The sequence below is a fragment of the Megalops cyprinoides genome, chromosome 15 (genome assembly GCF_013368585.1).
Source record: "Megalops cyprinoides isolate fMegCyp1 chromosome 15, fMegCyp1.pri, whole genome shotgun sequence".
NCBI lineage: Eukaryota > Metazoa > Chordata > Actinopteri > Elopiformes > Megalopidae > Megalops > Megalops cyprinoides.
This window is the reverse complement of record NC_050597.1, coordinates 16,059,676-16,084,654: the sequence shown is the minus strand read 5'-3', so window position 1 is coordinate 16,084,654 and position 24,979 is coordinate 16,059,676.

Genomic DNA, 24,979 nt, shown 5'->3' with positions numbered 1-24,979 from the left:
TATATTGGCATGCTTTATGTTGAATAAAGTATTCTTTAAAAATAGATTAAATATTTTATAACCATTTTATTTATTTTTGTGTATGTTTTTAATGATCATGTAATCAGCCTGTAACACAATTGCTCAATCTAAAACTATATGGCAGTGTCAAAGGATACTTTTAGCCATTATGTTTTTAGTCAGATTTTTAGATATATTTCAGTGAATTGAGCTGGTTCACAAAACCATCTGTTACTTTTGCCACTCCCAGGTTCCTTGACCTTTTCAGTGGGAGTGACTGCAATGGAGAGATCTGTTTTCAAGCTACGATCTTCACCGTCCGTGCAGCATGCCAAGATACGTGATTACTTCTTTGAGCTAATGACCCTAGCTAAGACAATTAATTGTGCTCTTGTTCTGATTCTTGGAGTTGACATCATTTTCTGTTACAGATGCTCTCTCACGCAATTGATCTCCACTATACTTTCTCATTTAACTGCTGCAGCTGCCTAAGCAAAGGCATAGGTGTCAGTCAGAATTATTCAGCCCACAGTACCAATGCAACACAAACTGATCTGCTTCAGGATTCAAACCACCACGCTTGTAATGCAAATGGGACACTAAGAGATACAGCTAGCTTACTGAACTAAGGAGCCAGTTCTCATTTGACACTGACATCACTCACAGGTCTCACACCACCCAGCTCTAGTGCATGACACCTGGGTCCCAGTGGCTCCTAGAGATAGCTCCATATATAGCCACATCCCACAAACAGCACACTAGCCCTTTTCAGTAATACAGAATGAACCAAGCACTGACTCAACTGGGCACTGCACTCAAGACCTTACATTACTGTAGTCAGCCCTTCTACTCCAAGTGGTAAAAGGAATTTCAGCCAAGCCATTATAAGCACTATGTCTTGGAGTATGTCAGATAATGTACACCAATTCTCCAATATGTGACAGCAAATATTGTAGACAAAAAAAGTACTTGCGTCTGGGTGTGCTGTATTTTATCATACATACATGTCTCATTCTTTAAAATATAAAGCCATGTATGTCTGTATGGGCCCTTCTAGAAAGCATGTAAAATATAAAGTAACATTAAGTTTTCTTTTCCTCTGATCTGATGCCATGGGGGAAAGTGCATGGGGGAGTATATGGGATAAATGCGCGGAAAAAAGGCACTCCTTGAGTTCTGACTGATTGTGTGCTGAACCCCGCCCCCGTGGAGGTGAGGAATTAGCCTGTGTGGAATCTGCTGTCTTAAGTGAGCTGTAACTTTCAGCAGCCTCTTGCAGGTGCGAGTGATCCTTCATTCCTCTCCCCTGTTTCACGTTCTATCTCTGCGCCCCATCAAGACTGAGTGTGCAGCCCCAGGTCCAGATGAATTCCCATTTGACAGAACAAAGCCCCCCCCCCTCCCCCTTTCCAGCTCAACTCACACATCTTCAACAACAGGGGAAATTAGGGTAGTTTAGAAGATCTTACAGCACCATTACACACACCCCAAGATCGCTGACAGATCGCTGAGCTTGGCCTATTGTCCCCATTCTTATCTTTGCCTCTAGCCAAAATCAGTGATGACCATTCCACTTGTCCAGAAAAATATATACAGAGGCCACTGTCCAGGACACAGCTCCCAGTGAGAGTGACATTATCAGCACAGTCATTCTGTCACAACATTAGTTGTGTAGTTTTCAAGTTAATCAGACAGCTGTTTTATGATGATTATGATTATATTATTAATATAATAATTATAGTATTATTAAAATATTATTAATAACAATTGTTATATAAATGGCACATTATTAATTATCAATAATGTGTTGTACTAATCAACAGTAATTATTATTATTATTATTATTATTATTATTGTTATTTCAGATATTCTTTCATTTTGTTAGCTTCACCCACTCATCATAACACACTTCAGTAACAAGAAATGTAAAAGGATGTCAATGCAGAAAGGCTGAATATTGCATTAAAATGAGCAATTTAAAATTTTTTAACATTCCAGATGCGAGCCATCTCTCATAATGCTTTGAAAGCTTCAGGAAAGTATTCTGCTCAAATTTCATTAAAACGGAACATTGGATCTAAAGATGTTATTACTGGAATAATTAGGAGCCGTTGGGGTCGATCAGCCTTTTATAATTAGTAAGAAAATGTCACACCTCCAGAGTGGAAAAAAAAATTCTCCGTCTCTTCAGCTTCCTGTTTTCTCATGCTGCTCCTCCCATAGACCACTGACCCTAAACACTCCTCCCTCTGACCTCACAAACTGCTCCCCCCGGACTTCCAGTCCATCCTCCTGAAAATACATTCCCTCTACTCCTGCTGTTCCAGAACCTTGTTCAATCTGCACGGTCACTGGGTTTTAGAAATCTGTTTATACTTTTTTTACATAAAAAACACTTCAGAACACACACACACACACACACACACACACACACACACACACACACACACACACAGAAAAACGCATGTGTGTGTGTGTGTGTTTGTGTTTGTGTGTGTATGTGTGTGTGCTTGTGATTGATTTGTAATTAACGGACTGAACTGTTCAGCTATTTCATCATAAATACTATTTGGAAAAGCATTCAAGGTGTTGTGTTTATTGGAGATAATATCTGCAGAACATGTCTATACTTACAGACCCTATTACCATTAGCTACACAGAATGTGATCAGGTTTGTCCATGACAAAAATGATGAACGAGAGAAGAGACAGTCATTGACCTCTGTGGATTTTAGGGTAACAACCAACATCCGTTTAATCACATTCTAATTTTCACTGACAAGACAAAACGATATACATTCATGAGGACATTCACATTGCTCTACAGAACAGGAAGAAGTGTCATTTGTTTGCACATTTAAAAGTTTTACCTCTGAGATGGGAGAGTGTCATTTGATCTGTGGAGGAATGTTGAAATAACACAGATTTATTGTGTGCGTTTGAGTGTGTTTGTCATGGCAGGCAAAAGAAAGATTTCCTCCCCTGGAGGAGGTATTTAGAAGAATACCATCATCTTTGAAGTAGTTTGGCTTGCAGGGACATTCAGGGCACTAAATTGCCTTGTTACATAAAGACCAGATGCATTTTGAATTGCACAGGTGAATTGTTGTTTAGATTGAACTTTTATGAGTGCCCAACGGGGCTTTCCCCGGTGTCAAACAGGATCCCTCAGCTTTCAGCAGGCCTCAAGGTTCCTGGGGGTGGGTGTGTTGGGCCGGCGTTATGGCAAATCTCTCTTTAGGAACAGACTATGGAGGCATTCCACTTGAATTTAAGGTAATTTTCAGTTACTGCTTGTTTGACATGTGTTTGAAGCATTTGTGATTGGCATTTTGCTGTATACTCTTCATAACTCAAAAACATCCTTTCCATGGCCTCTTCCTGTATTGCTACACATAAAAGAGTGCTGGTATCCACTCTGGCCACTGGAAAATGGCTTTGTCCTAACTGTAAACAAAGGCACTAATACCAGATAATAGTTCATATTGCGTGAGGTTCATTGAGCCACAATGACCAGTCTCAGTTGCTTCATTATCTTTCTTAATTTGTATTAGTGCCGGCTATCCTCTCAGGGATAATTATATATCTTGTGTATGTGTGCTTAATGAGGTTAAACTTGGAATAATTAGGCTCTGGTTCACTAAGATGTTGAAAAAGGACTTGAAAAAAGAGAGCTTCATCTCATTGCTTGAAATGTTTCTTTATTTGTCGTACTTTTTAAGTTTTCCTCTGCATTTTCACATGGCTTTATTAGTCCCTTGCAGCTGACCAATAAAAGGCTGAATGCTGAGTCTGCTTCAGCAGAAAGAAGTCATGCAGACTGGCATAGAGTCTTCAGCACTATGTACTGCTGGTCCAAGCATAGAGTGTTTACCTGTACAGGTCTGTAGGTCCAAGCGCAGCAGAGTCTTCATCAACGCAAGTCTACAGGTTCAGGCACAACACAGAGTCCAGTGCCTGTTAGGACGCCTCCCCCCCTCACATCACACCTCCTCAAAACACACTGAACCTAATCAGATAAAAAGTGAGAATGTGTTTATCAGATCCATAGCCTGTGCCACCATTCACTGTGCAGCTGTGTTCCCTGTAAAAGGTATAAGACATCCCTACACTGGCTGACGCAATCCCACTGATGCCATAAGGTTTATAGGGTGCTGATCATTGTAACACAATGGCTCTTTGTCCATTTTGAAGAAGTACGCATTACCTGTGTAGAAAACTTCATACTGTTCTGAGCTCTTTAAAATGACTTGGACGCATCTTGCTCCCTTGCTTTGCTTGGTCTGTGTGTGTGTGTGTGTGTGTGTGTGTATGTGTCTGTGTGTGTGCGTGTGTGTGTGTGTGTGTGTGTGTGTGTGTGTGTGTGTGCGCGTATGTATTGTTGTGTGCAGCTTACCAATGAGAATAGAAAGAGTAAGCTTTAATGAGGGCTACAGAGAGAAGCATCTATTTCTGCTTAAAAGTCACAAATAACAGTTATGTGTAATGATCTTCTACCTGTGTTTCCTGCGAGCTGCTCCCCACCCCCAACCCTGCCTCCCCTGGGCTGAGAAGTTTCACATTAGGACGAGGAAGGGAAGCCACCTTATCTGTGACTGGGGGGATTTATTAGTGAGAAAAAGATAATTGCTACCCATAGGCCACGGATGGCTGATTTACAGCCACTAATATTTAGGATTCCTTCAGCCATTTTTCAGCCTCATTATCTGCAACCCTGCCTGAAGCAAAAAGAGGCGAGAGGTCAGTGTGCACGTCAAGGGAAGAGCATCGCGGCAAAAGCCAGCAAACGCTGGGTTTTTTACGCTGACTCTTTTCAAACCAATTTGTCTTAGAATCACTTGTGCGGAGGCAGGCTCTACTTAGTGCCTGAGCAGTGCAACTTCATGAGCCGACTGGCACCTGCCGTTACAGATGAGTAGAGAGTGCACCTGGATCGACTCGCTGAGTGGGATCCGCCGAGTATGTCGCATGTTTAACAGTCTGTACAGGCCAAGATAAGCATGGGCCCCTGACCCGGTCTTGATTCGGTGGTCAACGACCAGGACGAAAAGTGGAATCATCCAGTCACATTGGCACACTTTCCCTCTGCATCTTTTAGGTTTTGTTTCTAAAAGAGTTTCAGCATCACCAACCTTAAAAAAAAAACATGTGAACATAGTTATTGCACTTTTCATTATTAATCACCCCCCTCCCAACCTCGTCTTCCCATAAACCAGGGCTATTCATCTAGCAACTCACAGGCCAAATGCAGGTCACCATGTGCTTCCTGCTGACCCTTTACATTGAAAAACAAATGCTACTTCTAATTAGCATAAACTAAAACTTACAATTTCTTGTAACTCCAGCATTATATTTTGTATTTTCTGGACACTGCCATAGTGGGTAAATATAATCAAAAGTCTTCCTTTTATTTATTCATCTACAATTCCTTTTAGTTTGGAACATTACACCTTATTGATTCACAGACCTGAAAAATATATCATTTGTTTTATCAGCACTTACCTGCTCTTAATTGATTATCACATTTAAGAACAAGCATAATGTAATGCTTTGTTGTGAATGTTCTGAATAATACCATACTTGAATACACAATATTTTAAGAACAAGTCTGCACTGTTCATCCACATATGCATACAAATTATTTGTGGATTGTTTTATGTTTAGGAAGTGGGAAAAGTTTGCCCTGCCTCTACCATTTAAAAAAAAAATTGGCCCCCATGAAAAACTAGTTGAAGAGCCATGGCCTGAAGGCTATGACCTTTTTCTCCCGTTTGTATATTAAGGTCATATTGTATCTATTTTTCTGTTATTGTTTTATTTGGTCAGCAGCATTTAATTCAAAGAAGACACTATGGCTTGATTCTACATCATGGACAGTTCTGTAACTGAATCATATAGCTGATTTTATTCTTTTTGCTTGCGTGCATGTATGTTTGTTTTACTACACCATATAGGAATAGGGCTACTCAGGAGTTCACAGAATTGTCACACCTAGGCTCTGATCGTATGACCCTGCAATGACACGCTGGGGGCTCCGTCCCCCATCCCTAACACAGTGGCTCCTCACCTACTTCCTCACACACCTGTCCCTGAGTTGTTTCGTATATGATGGGTAAGCAGGTTTTCAGTAACAACATGACATTTACCCGCCCGCAGACTGCCTCCTCGTTCCAGCGTTGAAGATAGTAGTAATATGAGCATCTGCGCAGCAGTTTGACTCTGTCCCAGACCCCCATGAGAGTCACAGGAAATTACTTATCTGAACGCATGTAGCACCCCAGCGCTGAAAGGGACAATAAAAAATCCTCAGCCTGTCTCTCTATCTGAGATGATCCTTCTCCTGACCAGATGCCAGGGGGATTGGGCTGGCGTCCTCTACTCTCAGGTCACAGGTTCAAAGCCCAGGTGCTGCGCCCTCCAGCAAGAGACTTCCAGTCAAAACAGTGTAAATGGCTCTCAACAATGTGTAAGCTCGCTGCGGATCAGAAGGTCAGTCATACGAATGGCAGTACATGCAGTATCTATGAGAGACATCAGATCGTTCAAAAAGGAGTAATCTGGCTTCATGTATTGACTTTCCACATATTCATCTGTCATGCCTGAGGTGTGCATTCTCAGGAGTCATGCCAATAAATCTCTGTAAAAACTTTTAGATGATCCCTGGGATTAAAAACAGTTCTTTTAGAATTCTGATTCCTCATAATATCTGCACTGTAAACTGGAAAGCAGCCATATTCAAGTTTCCAATATGCATTTACATCACACCTGTAGCACTGAAACTTCATTTTAGGATGGTCCTGAAATAATGTAATATGAGAAAACATGTATGTAGTATAATGTTGAAATACATGTTCTGTGTAATTCAAGTGTTTTAGCTGTGTTATTTTACCCTTACTTCTTTTTTGGTATGGGCGGGTCTTGGACATTAAGAGATACTTGGAAGACTCACTTGTTTAGGGAGTACCAGGTTGCCCCAGTTTGGATCACACGCTACATACATATTGGCTGAATACTGAGCCAGCAGTTTTTTTTTTTTATCAGCACTACAAAACTGACCAGGAACTGGTTTGGTATGCACTGGAATGCATTTGCTTTAGGTGTTTGGAGGTACTAATTAAATTGCTTCAGTGATTTTGAATCATGATGCTTGTTTGTGTATTTGAAACTTATTGTTCCTACCTGATTTTTTTTTTTGCACTATCCACTAATGTTCAATAAATCACCTTGGATGAGGGCATCTGGTAATGAAATAATGATGGTAATAACATTAATTGTACCTCATTTCCATTTTTTGCTGGCATGCACCCAAAATTCAGTTCAAACTACACAGCCCTGAAATACCACTCCAGATTCAGATTCTGCTCTGTCACTTGCCTCTCACAGACAGGGTTTGTTTTCATGCAAATCACATTTCGCACAGAAAGTCAGTGACAAACGATTAAATTCACTGGGTGTCTTCAAAGCATGGCCTATCATCTGAGTGCAGACATCTGTCCCATCTAAGCTTTATATGATGTGCTAATGGACATACACATATGGGTGATATATACTAGCGCAGGGGCTCACAGAGAACCTCGCAATTCATTTTGAATCAATTTTCCTTTATTTTATTTTTTGAGACATCGCCTTATCAGGACATTTCATTCTGCTTACGTATCGCCCGCTCTTTAAAATAATCTTTTGGCTTGTGCGGAAATCTCGGCGAAGGATAATCTCAGATAAATATGCTTAATTGAGGCCAAGTGAACTTTCTTTATCAGCACTACAGTCAAAGAATCTAAAGTAAACGTGATAATTAGAATGGAGCAGTCCTCCGTGGGAATGCTGAGTGCTGCAGCCTTGCTGCTTCTGTTTACTGCACAGCACTCCAAAATAACGCAGCTGTGATGAGCACCGTCCTGCCGCTCGAATGTTCTTACTGGGTTCAGTGGTTTCACATGACTTCACCTCAATATCTCGTATCACCATGGACACATGACGCTGAGCCTACATTTGCTGTGCTGCTGTATGGTGTGCATCAAAGTATGCAAGTCATCTGAATCTTTTCCTACAAAAAAATTCAAACATGCTTGTGTGGCACTGCAGCTGCAGTTTAGGTGTGAATAGATACAGTCATAGTGACATTCTGGAGTGGTTTCACACAACCAAGATAAACATACATTCTCTTTCAACATGTGAGTCAGTCTAGATTAGGCTAGATCAAACAACACATAGCACACATCTACCTGACAATTATAAATGACAGCTACAGTGATGTTAGAGTTTTTAGTTTGTGGCACAGTCTGGTGGACAAATAGCTGCTTGTACAGTTTTTAGGGTTCTCTGCCTAGATGCTTTGACTTACCACCTCAGCTCAGACAGCATGGAAGCTTGATGGGTGAGGACTCAAGCACATACTCAAGCGCATACTCAAGCACAGCAGGTAATTCACCCTTCAAATGGTCTGCAGAATCATTGTTGTCAGTGAACACAATGGGTAACCTCTGTATATCTGTGTCCTGACTGCCATGAGTCTGGAAGTGTTACTGAGAACGATGGCTTCTTTCCCCTTATGACGCAGCAGTGTCCCAAAGGGCACACTCTCCCCGGTCACAGCAATAACCTCTGACCTCCTAAGTCTCAGGCACTTAACACACAAGAGATACAAAATCCTAATTATCAGTTCTGTCTGACAGCATCCACTTAATTACAGAGTTCATTAGCTCTCTGCTTTTTGTATTTTGTTTGGTTGTTTGGCCATCCCCCTACCTCTGAGAATAAAAAGCTGCCCACACCTTATTTGTTATGTGTTTCTTAAAAAGCCAGATACCTTTTTGAATGGCCTCAGGACTCTATGTAGAGGACTGATAGCTTTGAGTTCATACTCATCAAAGGTGCCTTGAGCCTCATGGGCTGTCCTCAAATACACATCAACATTCACCACAGCATGACGCCCACTGAATCTCAGAACACTTCACATTCCCATGCACAACACAGATATTTTAAGGCACTTCAAATGGTTATCAGACTGCAGACTGAAGGTACACTTCATTTTCTGCATGGGACCTCTGTAGTCTCCTCACTGTCCTGCTGGTGTTTTCAATAAAGAATGCAGACAGATGATTGCATGTTTTCATGCAGGTTGAATACACATGAGACACTACATTTCATTTTTATCTGATGTCAGTCTTGCATAAATCAGATCAATGTCATTCACATATTGTCACCATTACAGACATAACCTAGATGTTACTGTCCGAACATTTTCCCTCCACTCGAGTGCTACTTGGAGAGCCACACTGCTGCAGGCTCCCTTTGAGCTGTTTTTTCACATATTGTAATTATGTATGACTGCCATTGTGCTATGAGTGCTGCATTAGGGCCAACAGCTGCTTCCACTCATGGCAGTGTGGTGACAGACACTGAAGTGAACACAGGTTAGCGCACCTTCAGCGTGTCTGAGCAGGTGGCAGTATCCTTGGCACTATGCTCAGTGCCAGCATGCAGCCCTGTTTCTCTGCCTAAACTGATCTGTCCCACTTTTCCCTCGTGTGCCTGCAAGCCACAGAAAGTGTATGAATTTTTTTTAACCATTTTAAGCAACTGACAATCCAGCATTTGGTGTTAGTTATCAAATAAAACAAACAGGATGGTAACGGATTTTAATGATTGCACTTGGAGCTTACATAAACCTGTGCAATGAGTGATGGAGGCTTGTTGTTCATCAGAGTGAGGAAATTCCACCTGAAATCATTACCCACTGGTCACATCTGCCTCAGGTAATAAGTAAGCTATTGTTGTATAACAGACTCCATAGACTCCAGGTCTTCTGTGCCTAACTGAACAAGAGCCTGTGATTTGATATTGGCATAGCGGGATATTGTCATGATTTGATATTTGCATGGCTTCATACTAATATGGTTGGGTATTGGAGTGGTAAGATATTAGATATTAGCTGGATATTGGTGTAGCTAGATAGGTCCAGAATGGCTCATTTAATATTAGCAATAGGTTAAATGATACATACCTGAGACATAAGCTCTCCTACACTGTCTCCCTATTCTGGACACTTTTGGTCTTCTTGTTTTTAGCTCATTGATAATAATTATACAGTCTGGTAAACAAGCGTCTTTGCTGTAGTTACATGCACATTTACTGTTTTCTCTTATATTTTGTCTCCAGAAAAGTAAGTGTATTTTACTGTTGCCTTATAAATCCACTTATTAAGTAATATTACCTTGGAGAAGTGTTATTTAAAGATGAAATTAATGGATAATTGCAGAAAAAAATACTTATAGCAAGGTTTACGTGAGGTTTTCTGGGGTCAGTGCTGATGATATTTTCCCCCCAGTCCTGGTGCAGCTCTCAAGACACTTCGGATCCCCGGATCATCCTGAGAAATTGAACGGAACCAGAAGGCTGAGAGACAAAGTTACCCAGAAAGAGTTGGAGCCTGCAGAACTCTGGGTCATTGCAAGCAGCTCTTTATTGTGAAATGAAATGCTATTAAACTGGCCCACATTTCAGGCATTCATGGGCATAGCCACAGAGTAGTCTAGCAACCAGTTTCTGTGTGTGAGTTAAACAAAAGGGCTCACTCCCTGTCCCATAATTGTTTTCTTTCCCCACAATTGTTGTCAATATTAGACCTGAACACCCTTGCATCAGTGGATCAATTTGATTAATAGATATCCATAATTCAGGCCAGAAATATCCTGTCCCACATGGTGGAAACATTTCTCTATGTTCAATTGCCTAAAAATAACCATAAATAAAACTATAATTCAGGTTTTACATTATACTTCATGTGTTGAAAACAAGTTTCTGTCATTTTCAGTTAAAATGGGACTTTTTCATGTTTATTTCATATTGAAATACGCTTTCCTGGTTTATCCAATATTTACATAAACAGCCCATAACATGTAGACAGACTTTCATTAGACAAAGTATTACTTGAAACACAACCCAGATATCTTAGCACATATATACCTGAGATGGGTAACAACCTATCTCTGTCTAAGATGTGTTTACTGGACTAGCTATGCATCCACTCTTAGTTACATGCTGAGAGGGGCAGCATGACCTAGGTAAAGCATGGTTTCCTACAGCTTTGTGTTCAGCTAAATCTGACGGTCACAGCATTAAAGTTGCAGTAGTGTTTAAGCCCAGGATTTGGTGGGAGTTTCTGGATCTGGATGGCAGATATTCACTGATGCAGACCATCACATGTCTGTACGTTCTCCCACAGGAGTGGTCCAGGACAATAACCTGACTTAACTCTCAGTGGACTGTCTCTCTACATGAACTGTTTTACATTTACGAGTTGAATGTGTGCTGTGCAGGAGAAAGAAAGTTTGTTTACAATGAGCATTCATACTGTTTATTACTGTTGTGTAATTAGTTGAGTAGATTAAAATAATAGCTCTTTCAAATGACTCCAAGGGTTTGTTTTTGTGCCATGTTTTATTTCAGAAAACACATGTTTCTAATATTTTGGGCATTCCACTTCAGTCTTTTTCTCAACTCAAAAAGTGGTCAGAAGGTGATCTGAGTCCTCAGTCCAAAAGATTAACTATGCTAATAATGAACATAAACTATAAGGCAATGAAGGAATGGTATAGTTTTCTTCTTCAGATTTCTCTGATTGTTCCAAGAAATTGTATTCCTTTGGAATGTTGTGTCTCTACCTTTGATAAAATATGTAACACTTGTCTTTATTATAATTGGTGGTTATCTGTCTACCAGTAAAGCAATATGGCTTTCAAAGGAAAAGTACAATATTTGTCTGAAAAAAATTATTACAAGTTCATCTTATTTTCATTTTACATACATCAGTGGGAGGTCGAAATCATGAAATTCTGTGTAAAAATTGCATACCTACAAGAAAATGAAATCCTAGGAAAGTATTTGACCACACATACCGGGAACACATAAATACCACACATGGTTTTCATGTTGCTTTTCTTAGCAGTGTTCACTTCTTTATTAATGCAGTTTTAAAAGGTTCTGAATTGTATTTTGTGGTTTTATGGTTTGTGACCTATTGCCTTCAGAAAAATTAATGAAGGAGACTAAATCTAATTAAAAATATTCATTGAAAAATATTACGTTAGCAACACAGAGCGCTGAGAGTTGCATTCCCTGAGACAATAACACTGATAACTGGTTCCCAGGGTTTGAACATTACCAGTTAGTGTGGCAGATGTTTCAAGTATTAGTAGCTATACATTAAGTATCAAAAGTCCAACCAGACAAATAATGTAAAAACTAAGGAAAAATAGGGAGCCAATGACATCACCACATCATTCATAAAAATGTACTGCCTTCATCTGTTATAAATTAAAAGCAGCAAAACCAGTTATGAATCTGGAAAACATTTAACAATGACACTGTCTTTAAAAGGGAGAAATATGTTCCCTCACTAGACAATGTTTTGTTGACTGATAGAAATGTGGTGTAAGTTTGTGTACCTTTTCAGTGTACCTTTTCAGGTGTAGTATAACTTTTTCAATTGCTAATATGTTCCAGACTGATGAAAGACATACACATTTAAAAATTATGTTTCCCACATTTAATCAGGTGATCTATAAGGCATAAACATGGGAAGTTCTTGATGTTTTTTCAGAAACTGTTTACTATACAGTGACACCAGAATGTATGTAGTGACCCAAAATTATTCATGAGAATGACCCTCCAAAAACCCTCTTCTGGGTCAAATGGATATAATTGTATATAGCATATGATTGTGTAATTGTATATAGACAAGCGTGTGCACATGTGCAGCTGTGTGCTTCCATTAATAATTTGTCAAATGTCTCCAATATCATTTTGGCCCCTTATGAGAAAGCTGTGTGTGTGTTTGTGTGTGTGTGTGTGTGTGTGTGTGTGTGTGTGTGTGTGTGTGTGTGTGTGTGTGTGTGCGCGCACACATTTGTGTGTGCCTATGTGTGGTGTCTGTGTCTGTGAACGTGATCAGAGTAAAGACAACCTCATGACATTTCCATGAGTCATTCAAATCCTTTCCTGTTTTACCATAGATTGGTGAACATTTGACAGTGGCCAATATTTAAACAATTACAGTTTCAGTTCATTTCCTATCAAGTCCGTAGGAGCCACGCTGGAGAGAGGAGCACTTAAGAACATGAGGACTTGACAAGGAGGCAGGGATGGGTAGGGCCGCCTCCTGATCTGGCCACCCCCCCTCTGAGAATCACAGGCCACCCAAAAACTGAGAACTCTCAATCAGTAACAGGTTCTGGGACTAGACGTTGACAGTTTGGGAGTAGGTAAATAAATATTTTAGGTAGCAAAGGGTTTAAGTTTTGGGTTACTGTTTGTTTTCACCTGAATTCCCTCTTGCCTGCTCCTTATAATACTATTTAGATGTGCGCCTTTTGTCCGTGCTTCTGTTTCTCCTTGGGCAGCTGACCCTTAGGGCAACCTCCCCAAACAGTCGACAGTCTTAAATTGCTGATGACTCCCGGGACCTCTGAAAACTTCAACAACCCTCATCTCAAGCATATACTATATTGTTTTAGATGTAATACAATACAGTCAAGTAAATTACTGTAACACACAATGCAATACCTTCTGGTGGATGCTAACAGGAAAGGCAGCTCCATTGTATTGCTTAAGGTTGAAAGGTTTTAAAAAGAAAAGTACATACTTTTTTCCTCAACTGAGGAAAACTCCTGCTTTTCTCATTTGAAAGGAGAACTTGGCTGAAAAACAAGCCGTTAGGCCAGGGGCAGCTAGCACACAGCATTTCAGGGGCATCCTTGCACAGCACTGATTCAGCTGTGCCACTGTTTTGGCAATGTTACACTTTGACTTTGAACGACTTTGGACTATAACAATCTAAAAGCAATGCTACTAACATCACAGTTTAGAACAAAATTTTCCACCCCTGAAAAATGCAAGAAGGTTTCGTACCATCCTGGCCCTCTGCAGCATCTGCAGTTTGAGGAGGACTGGAAGCCTCTCCATCGTGAGAATGTCAAAGACAGAGTCATGATGCCACCTCTGAAATTAACATTCAAGTGATGCAGTCATTACATCACAGTTTTTCTGATTAATGAGTACATTGGGAAAGGATCTGAGCTTCTGTGGCCCATCGAGTCAGAGCATGTCCTCATATCCTACATAAAGCGTGGTTAATATCTTAAAATTGTTAAATACACTTAAACCTAGATGCAAAATAAGTCTCTTCCTAAGTATTCTATCTATCACCAATTATTATGGAGAAACAGACATATAAAGAAGCTAAATTACGTGGTTATATAAGGCAAATCCCTTACATGATTTCTTTATTTTAGAGTTCCTGAGTGGAAAAAAGAGGAGTGTTCCCACCACATTTTGACAGTTCTTCATCCATGAGACACAACATTTGAGGTTGAAATAAATATCTTTTTTTTTTCTTTAAAACCAAGAGAATATACCAATGGACTGTCTCCATAACACTCTGCTGCACAGAAGCGTAATCATATCTATCCTTTGAGGCACAATTAGTCTCTGAAAAAGTACAGGTAGAGGTGGGGTGGCCACTGGATAGATCACCATTGCTCAGGCTGCTTTCACATATATGTATTTATGTGCTTTATTAAACACTGACTGTACCATGGAGAAATGTGAAAGTTAGTACACCATCACCTGCCTTCTATTGTGGTAATGGCTAGCTCACTAACAGTACGTTTGTTGATCTCATAACACACATTCGGCCCAATCAGGCTTCAGTTTTCAATGTCACAATTAGCTAGGCAAGTAGCTAACTAGCTATCTCATCTGGAATTTGGTAAGAACAACTGTTAAGTGCTGCTAGTAGTTGATAGAAACTATTTATCAATATAATAGCTTTACAATAGTTCAAAGTTGAACTGAACTGAACTGCTGATGGTGCCCTTATTCTGAAAAAAATTAAAGACACTGTATGTAGCCACCAGGGCTTGCCTCAGGCCTCCCTGTAAATTTTTTACTTTATAAATAAGAATACAAATGTTCTACCTTACACAAATATTGAGTGAACAGTAGAAAGAGAAAACATTTGAATCCTCAGCAACCCAGCCAACAGATCTGCTGAGTGGTGAGTTTATTTTGTCTGAAATGAAGCCACGTAGGGCATATCACCATTCACCAAATATTATCAAGACATAAATCAAGAAAAAGTGCTGTGGCACGCTTGAATGTCTCTAGCTACATTTGGCTTTTTTCATCTCGTATGGTCACTTAAATCTGTTTTTGTCTGTAATACAGCAAAGCTACAGGAGAATACAGTACCGGCTGAGCAGAATATAGTAGATCTGAATACAACACCAGTAGAGCTGAACACAGTACAGGCAGAGGTCTTCAAATGTTTATGTTTCTGGGTGACATCAGTCCACTGCATGTAATTGCATGAAGCCTTGCAACCAGTTGGTAAGAGGGTCTCCCTGTGACATGGGGGGCAGAGTGTCTCCAGTAGGACATTGAAAGTATTGTAATTCTCATCCCAGGTGGCAGGGGAATAATATAATTTAATGGCAGTGATGAAATCAGCACATTTCCTAGGAAAAGGTCTAGGACCCAATATGCAATTTGGTGAAGTTGTTTCAATTGTGCAACACACACCATACACACTGTTAACACAGAATATCCAATATTTGAGAGTCATTTGCTTTCCAGCAGAATGTCTCTGGGTTTCTGTTATAATGGGAAAGGGTATTCATGCCTGTTTCAAAGGATTTGACAAAGTTATTGTAATATAAGAGTGAGAAAATTCCAAGTGTGAAATACAAAATGTACGTATTATGAATTTTGTGTTTGCCTAAAATGATTACAGCCAGATATGGTAGCAGAACAGATGACTAAATGTATATGAGTGTGTGCTGTACGAAATTGTTTCTTATACCTGAGTTTGGCCCCTTGCAATCAAAAACGTGAGTAAAAACACCTGACACTTTGTGTGCGTCATGTTTTACAGACCATAGTTTGGTGAGTTCTCAACCTCATAATGCCTATGCCACGTCCTGGTTTATCTTGCTGTCACAAAAAAATGAGGTGATGCGAGGCATCAAAAACACATACATTCACTCAACATTTTATAACTATAGCGGCGGAACACTGGGAAGGCGCAGGTCGGAGGAAATAGACCAAAGGAGTGAAAGAGGCGGAAAAGAATATGGCAGCACATGTGATATATTTAGTGAAGCCATTGCTTATTTTATTTAAGGAACGAATTGCGGATTTTCCAAACATCGCGGCCTCGGTGGTATTTTATCAGGTGTATAGTTCAGCCATGTGTTGCACATTAGTACTTTGAAAGGAATGTCAGTTGTAGATATATTTGCTATAAATGTTTTCGTATTTAGCATTGTTCTAGAAAAGTGGAAGGCAATTTGTTTTCCGAGTAACAGAGGGTGGGAGCAAGTGAAATCATATTAAAGACACCGTCGGAGTAAAGTAAACACGTTTGCCCTTGGAGCTCGAAAACATCATGCCGAAACGACTGTATATGCCACATCATGAGCAAGTGGTAACTGTGATCCGTAACGCAGAGTTAAGTTACATAGGCCTACGTGTATCATCAACGTTTCAAAAGGAGGTACAAATTGAAAACTCTATCGCCAAACTGTACATTTTCATTGAAGCACTACGCAAAAATGTGAGCCTCCACATTTTTCATTGCAAAGTCTGCAGAATCTGACCTAGAAAAATAATGTATTCTGAATATGTATTTATGTTGGTTTCCTGTTCAAAATAGCAAATGTAAAATTTTGTTAAATATGACTGTTTGTCTTTCCATTTTCTAAATACGGATATCAAAATACAAAGAAGTTGGGTATATTGTTTACTTACGTGCAAAAGTCACTGAAACGTGTATTTCCACGTGCGTGCGTTAAATATCGTCCTTCCCTCAAAACACAGGTCAGAACATTACACCGACAGAGCTGAAGCAGAGGGATCTCTCCACACGCCGTCGACGGACACCCAAGCAGCCGTATACGGGGTCTGACAGGCGGAGAAAGAGAACTGAAGAGACGTCTCCAGGTGGAAAAAGTTTTGTGTTTCTGAGTCCCATCTTGCTGAAACACAATATGAATACTGAATTATAAAATGAGTCATTCATCACTGTGATAACGAACCCCCCAGTTCCCAGAGGATCACTCGAAAAGTCCTTTATATCAAGAGTGTAGGCTGTCCCGTTATGAAGTAACCGTTACATATTTTGTACACTGAGCAAAAGGGCGTGAGAAACCCCACAAAGTTTTATTAAAGTAAATACATCAGAAGCCTGCAATTTTTCTTAGGTTGCATCAACGGGAGCACATTTAAAATCCTATTGATATTTCCCTCAACCAAAAAAAAAAACGATGCTGATGACAATGGTTTCATTTGGCTTGTAATACATAAGTCCATAATAGGTCAATATTTCCTGTAAGCACCCTTGTGCACTCATCCCAATGTAGGCCTATTCCGTTGGCCTCCATTTGAAATCTTCAGGCCACTGTAAGTAGGTACTTTTGAAGTAAACAAATAATCTACACCATTACTATGGAAAACAGATGTTGTGTAAATGCACGGGCCTACTTTTAAATGCATAAGACACACTGACGTCATTAATTATCAGAATGTTACCGTAAATCAAATCATAAAATGTAATTGATTGGATACTAATACGCATTTTACACTTCCACTGAGGCTGTAATAGGCCTGGTTCAAGAATCCGGTATTCTTTCATAGGTCGAATCCTTTTTTAATCCGGAAAAGAGGCCGAGATATCGCCTCTTTTCAGCAGGAAGAATGATAAAGAAGTCCCCTCAAATCCATAAAATTAAAAATGTATGCTTACGTCTTGAGTGTCGTGGAATAAACACCTTGGATTCCGACCTAAGAGAAATACCTCGTGGAACTGTCACCTGAAGCATTAGGCATATGGCCTGCATTTCACTGGGCTACAAATTAAGCACTCAAAGCTTTGAAAGTGTATTGAGATTTTGGCAGTGTCATTAATATGTAAAGCGTTTACCCAGGCAACAAAGCCGGTTTAATTTAATACAGATGCCGTTTAATGTCCCAATTTCAAAACTAGAGGAAAATAACAGCCTGGGACTACAAGAGTTACTGCAATTGAGCCAATTGCTGAGGCCTACTTTTCCACCTGCACATCAGCTTGGGCTACGTATTTGTTTGTTGTCTTTACTAATGTTTATCTAGTAATATCAAACAGTTTGGTAATTAATTCATTCATTAAGCCTATCAACGGGTGTAACGTAGGAAGGAGCCATTTAAAATGCGTAGATATACAAATCGCAGTTCTAGGTCTAACATCTTCCAAAATATGCCCACATAGCCTCTGCGTTGACGCGAACCTTTCAGTGTTACAGAATAATAAAAAAAAATAGATATATCCAACAATGTTCTGATTTAATTCACGTCCATGTACGTTTGAAACTTCGTGCACTATATTGCAGACAACTACCCACCTCTAGTAAGTCTTTGTACTATGTCGGAGGCCCTGGTCAGGACTAAGTCGTGTGACCGGCAAGCCGTTTACCTCCCTGACTGCGAGTCATTTACGTTTGTATTTACAAAAGATGGAAACTTTAGCCTCAGAGATATGGTTATGCTTCATGGACTCACTGTTTTGTCAGCGTGAGCTTATTGCTGTGCGCTCATGGAGGCTATAATGTGCAAGAGTAATGGTTAAAGAGTTACAATTAGTGGCTCACCCGTCAAGCATTCAACTTCCACGCTTTCCTATTAATATCTGTGCCTTCCTGTCTGTATGTCTGTCCGTCTCTGTCACTGCCTTTCACTCTCTTTCCCCCTCAGTCGATGCGTCAAGGTCTGTAGTGATGCGCTTGAAAGAAAGCGCTGGTGGGCAACGAGACCAATATTCTGACAGTGTCACAAATTACGCAGGAATCTTCAGAATCATGTTGTCAGAGCGTTAGGCCTGAAATAGATTTGGGGGGATATGGGGGATATGAAATCCCCGAGATAGAGTCAAATATTGTTTTAAGCGCACTCATTTATAATATGGGAGGAAGAGGGTAAACAGTCAAAGAAAAATATGTAAATACTGTGGTGCACGTGACTTGAAAAATTTAAGTTTGAAAAAAATCGCTTTTGTTAAATATAATAGAAACAACACAATGCTGTAATTAGGACAACTTAGCATATTAATTGTGTAGGCCTTATATTACCAGTAATTGAGTCCTTAAATAACATCACGCAACGCAGAAGCAATACAGAACCACTACAGAACCACGATAACATGCCACGAACAAAAACGCCTCGTTGTGCACTGTCAGTTCCACCACTTTTATAGCGGGGTTGATTATTTATGATGCTGTTAGGCACGGATATGGTGTATTTGAAAAAAGACATTTTAAATGTTGTTTTCAGAATAGATATTTTCTATTCTCAGTGGACGGAGATAAAGTTTTGATGGTCTTGGCGTAAATGTACATTATTTCTTTTCTTCCATAATAGCGAAGACCGCCGGTACCAGTGCCATCTAAGCCAATAAGGAGTTGAGTGAATATCCAAAAAATAATGTTCTATGATCAATGCTTTCTACTTTATTGGAGGCCATTTTGCTTTATTAACACTGAAAATCGTAAGTAAATAGACAAGTTACCATAAAGAGAAGTTTGCTATCATTTCTTAGGGGCTTATTACTGTAATCAGTTACTGTTGGACATTGGTAAGTAGGATACGCCAATACGTATGTTGTGCATTATAACAAATTACAAATCTGAATTTATGGCACAATTTATATAGAAATATAAATAATTCTGTAAATATATATATAGTTCCATGAATAAATAATTTGTTAAATGTGTCCAATACCATTTTGACTACTTATGAGAATGCTGTGTGTGTGTGTGTGTGTGTGTGTGTGAGTGTGTGCGTGCATGCGTGCGTGTATGTAAGTGTTTGTTCTAGGGATGACGCTGGAAGGTTGTTAGGGGTGAGGAGAAGAGATCGTGAGATATCAGTTAATGTACACATATAAATTCATAGTTTCGCGGTTTAAGGCACTTGATAACAGTTGCATTTAATGAGGATAAACGACCTTGCTTTTGCGAACGTTGTACCAACTGCTGGTCCAATCCCCGGTCCTCTTCCTGCGCATTGTCTGTCGTGGGGGTACAGGATTCTCTGCGTTTTATATTTCTGTTTTGAAACCACAATAAAGATACATTTTAAAATCTTTTGGTGGAATATTGACCGGGCCAGTGCTCAGAGAGTGACATCAAGTTTGTGACAAAAAATACGAATTAAATTAGATCCCATTATTGTGCACCTGATTGTCCCCAAATTGGGCATAGTTTTAAAAGTTTTAAAATGCTGCGCTTAGGAGTGAAAAATCCTGCCCTGTAGGCCTGTGTAAGAGCACAAAGATGTTACCTTTAGATTTTAGAACTTAGGTTGAGAGTTTGTAATGAGCTAATTACATAGCTACAATGAAACGATGATAATGGAAACATTTTGTATTATAATTTCGTGTCGACCAGACGTGATGGAACCTTTTCTTTAAATGGATTACATTATTGGGTTCATAATTCAGTCATTCGGTAAACTGAGTTTAGTTTTACGTTTCAGCGATGTACCAATTATAGCTTAATGATAACAAAAGTTAATGACAACAAAATGTTGTCCCTATTAGTGCTTACTAGTTACGACAGTAGACTATCTTTGTTTCAAAATTATCAGTGCAGACTGCAAAAAAAAATTCTTCACCTGACCCCGTAATAAAATATCAAATAATTAAATAAATGAAATTATACGTTAATTAGGCAAAAAGGTTATACTGTTACATTATTCAACAAAATGACGGTATAAAACCACACAGCCTAGACCAGCAATCTCTTGTTTCACATGTCACATCTTTGCGCCACAAGTATCGTTTGCTTCAATAAATTCACTAAGGATGACATCTTTTAAGTACGGTTTTCCTTAAATATTAATGTGTTCGCGTGGTTGAGATATGAGGTGGGCAGGAGTAAACTACACAAAGTGGACTTAGTACGCAGCAGAGACGTTGGCACACGCATACCCTGCGACTACGTGCGCGCATGACCGAATGCTACGTATTGGGCAAGTGGATTGCACGACGCATGTAATTGGGTTTGCCTGGAATAAACATGTGCATGCTTAGGATACACAAGATTTAATAAGTACATTTCCTTGTTACTTTCAAATACCTAACAAGGCCAGTATTACTTGTCTCTTCAGTTAAATATGGAATAAATTTCACCCACCTAGACTAGAACAATGTATATTGCTATATATATATATATATATATATATATATATATATATATATATATATATATATATATATATATATATTATGTTTAACAATATAGATAATATATACACCAGCACGCTACACAGGAATAAACCACACAAATGATCTGTTTGAAAAACAAAATTACCTCAATATGTAGTATGGTGGCAAAAAATACCACCTTCGTAAATAATATACAAAGTGAGAAACTCAATCCATGACACTACAATGTTTAATTTATCATTATGTAAGCTATTTGGAGGGTGATTATATGGTAATTGCTCATTAGCGGTGTATATTTATCGCTGTACCTTATGTCAAGGCCATGGGAATTGTGTAGGATTGGGTCTCTCCTTTCAAGGATCAGTTTCAGAAGCAATTTGTGAAACAGGCTAGATCAAATTTGTCCTGACGTCAGATTCCGCCTGTACGAACGGAGATCCAAGCTATAAATATTAGCCCCAAAAAGCCGACAGACTGCGTGGTGTGGATGAGGTCGAGGATGCAGTTAGCAAGTCAGCGATCAGAAGGGTTGTGGCACGACGCAGGTTCTAAGTAGGGAAACGGCCTTCAGAGAGCGCAGAGAAATCATCTTAAACGGGGGGAAGAGGGAGAGTGTGATGGGAGTCAACTGTCACTACGTTAGAGCGAGCTTTCTGAATTGCCAATCATGCAGACAAGGATTTATTTCCCGTGTAACAATGAAAGGGTTTGTATTCCTGTTTTTGAACGAGGCGTACATCTGTTAGACTTAAATGATGGGTTTATTACAACATAATATTTCGCACACCTGTATAGACCGTGGGTGATGAGAAGAGCCGTGTTTAAGCGTGTTAAACTTGAGACGCTATCTGTGGAGCTGTGTGTCAGTTATAAACAGATGTCGCAGAAGGACTGGAAAGTGGTAGTTTTGGGGGGAGAAATTAAAATATCACCATAGATGCGCCTTTATGTAGGCCCTACTGACGAAGTGTGAAAAGTTCCACTCGCTTAAGTGGAATCCGTGGCCATAATTAAAGCTACTAATGTGTAGATTAGGGGTTTTGGGTCACAAAGGCAATTTGATAGGTTGTACCGCTTTAAATGACGGATAAACATTTAAGATGGGTTGTAAAGAGGATGTGCACAATATATGCTCTTTGACGAAGCCTATGGTTATCATAGTCATTTAATATTTTACAATTATATTTGTATGGATTTGTATCAGAGTAATGACTGCACAGAGTGCCTGGATGATTGATAGTTTCCCTGCCTATAAGCGTGACATTGCTAAAAACGTTTTAGCTTAATGTTCCGCTTTGACGAGGTAGCGGGTGATCACTCGGGTCACGGAGTGCTCTATACTCATATGCCCGGCTCACAGCGGGATTGTTTACAGAAGTTAATCGATTGATATATGAGGTCTAACTCGGCGCAGATAAAGTAAAAAGGACACTGAAGAGAGGAAATAGCATGACACCTGTCCTAAGCCAGTACAACAAAATGCATCGTTAGGCAGTCCCAGTCCAAGACCGGTGTAATTGTCCTATGCAGATATCCAATATTATGTAGACTTTATCCAGTGAGTTTCTGTGAAATTATCTGCATACTTACGAAGATGTCATTGTGTTTTTTAGAATGTTTACTTCGCACTATTGAACACGTAGGAATGAATAAATTATAGCTGGACCATATGAAGAGAACACACAATACTATAAATTTTACTTTTACACTGATGTGTTACTGCACAAGGCAAAGGGTAGCATGTGTAAACTCAAGCACTGGGCTATAGCCCCATTAGTCTATTATAATATTACATTGAGGATAACTGTCCCGGCTGCCCTAAAGAAATGCGAATGTATCAGTGTCATTCCCAAATGCAATATCATCACCCCTGTAATGTGAACACATCTGTTATTTTATGATGTAATATATTTTAGGTAATGGTTTGCTACAATCCCTGCCATAGGTATCGATGTGGTAACTAAGTGTATATATATTTTTTTCAAATACATCTTTACATGTCTACATGAAGATATCTGCCTGTCTCAACAATATACTGTACCGTACATTCTGGCATTTATGTTGTAAATGCGTAAACTACCATCCCAGGTGCATGTATGCGCAGATAAAAAAAAATAAATTAATGAATCAATTCAAATAATCAAGCAGTTAACTATAATGCATTTTGTGGCGTTTCCAAAATAGTTACACATAAGTTGTTTAATTTTTTTATTATTTTTATTTTATCCAATTATCTGAAAAACACTGACGCATTTAAAGCAGAGAGAGGGGGAAATTAATAAAGGAAAGGGGACGCTAATGAGGGGGCTGTCCTGTCTATTCAGGCAAGGAGAGGGGAGAAAGTGCGCCAAATTTGTTTGCAGCGGATCAAGGCTCACCGCCTTCGCTGCACTTTCTTTATCTTAATTCCAACTTGAAAAGATATAATTATCTAGTTTGAACAGGACCGCTATCAAATCCTTCTTTAGCCAGGGTAGGGAAAAGCTAGAGTGGATTGGCGCGCTCTGAGCCGCTCGGTGTAGCTCGAGATAGGAGTAATGAAGTTGTGGAGTCCTGAGATACAAAGGGCATTAACCTCATTAGCATGAAACCTTTTCTTCTAACTATTGTGGGACCCTTTCAGCCTTCTAATCCCCCTATTTCAAAGCTGGGTTTGTAATAAAGCTTTTAGGGGTTTTTCAAAGCTAATGGTATTCTCTGAAGATTTTTATTGCTGTTATAGTCCACAGACCGCTTTAAAATTCCCCATCCATAGTTTGTATGTATAGCCCCCTCCCAAAAAAGCTCCTTTATCAAGCTGTGAAACAATTATGGAAAAAGCTACTCCGCTTTCACCGGGAAATTTGTAAGTTGGACCTCGAGTTATTTCTGAAACATGCGGAATAGTGGGAACAAAGTATATCTCAAATATGTGGTCATCAGTGCAAAACGGATATGGTCACGCTCCAGACTTTAAGTGCAGTTAATAGACTATAACGTTCTTGAAAATAAAGTCTATTATAAAAAAACAGTACAGAATTCAAAATTTTACTTTTTCGGCCACATGTGTAGGCATACATAGGCTATAATATCACAAATCGGAAGTATATATGACCTGATTATATTCTTGGAGTAAAGGAGGATGTTTTTTACTTGCTCTAAAAACGAAACTGGGTTGCTGTTGTTTTGTTTGTGATCAAATTGGGAAAAACCAGCGCGTGCTCGCATATCCTAATTGTGGCAGCCGAAGACAAGACTTCAAACAAAGCTCCTATTTTTTGCGGCACATTGCAACCTTCCCTTATCACATCGTAAGGGGTAGTCAGATTGTACTAAATTATGTCCAACCAAGCCCCCTTGGATCCACGGATTAAGAGATTAAAGCGGACCATTGGGCAATGCTTCCCCTTTCCCCCTCATATTACTGGTATGATAATTGCCTAAACTGATTTGCACTTTCACAAAAGCTCGTAGGACTCTTTGTAGCTTGAACAGAGCAGACGCTGCTCCGCTATCAATGGAAATAAAACTGATTAATGCCGTCTATCAGGCTGAGAAGCAAATGAAGCATGAAAAAACAACCACTTGCCCCAGAAAACTGAGCTTTTTAGAACTGGTTACAGCATTCTTTATATGTTACTATTTTAACTATTTCAGCATAAGCATCACTCGTGTATCTTTTCCAATAATTATACCGCATTTGCTTATAAATTGAACCAACATGCTTAAATTGAATTTTCTAAAA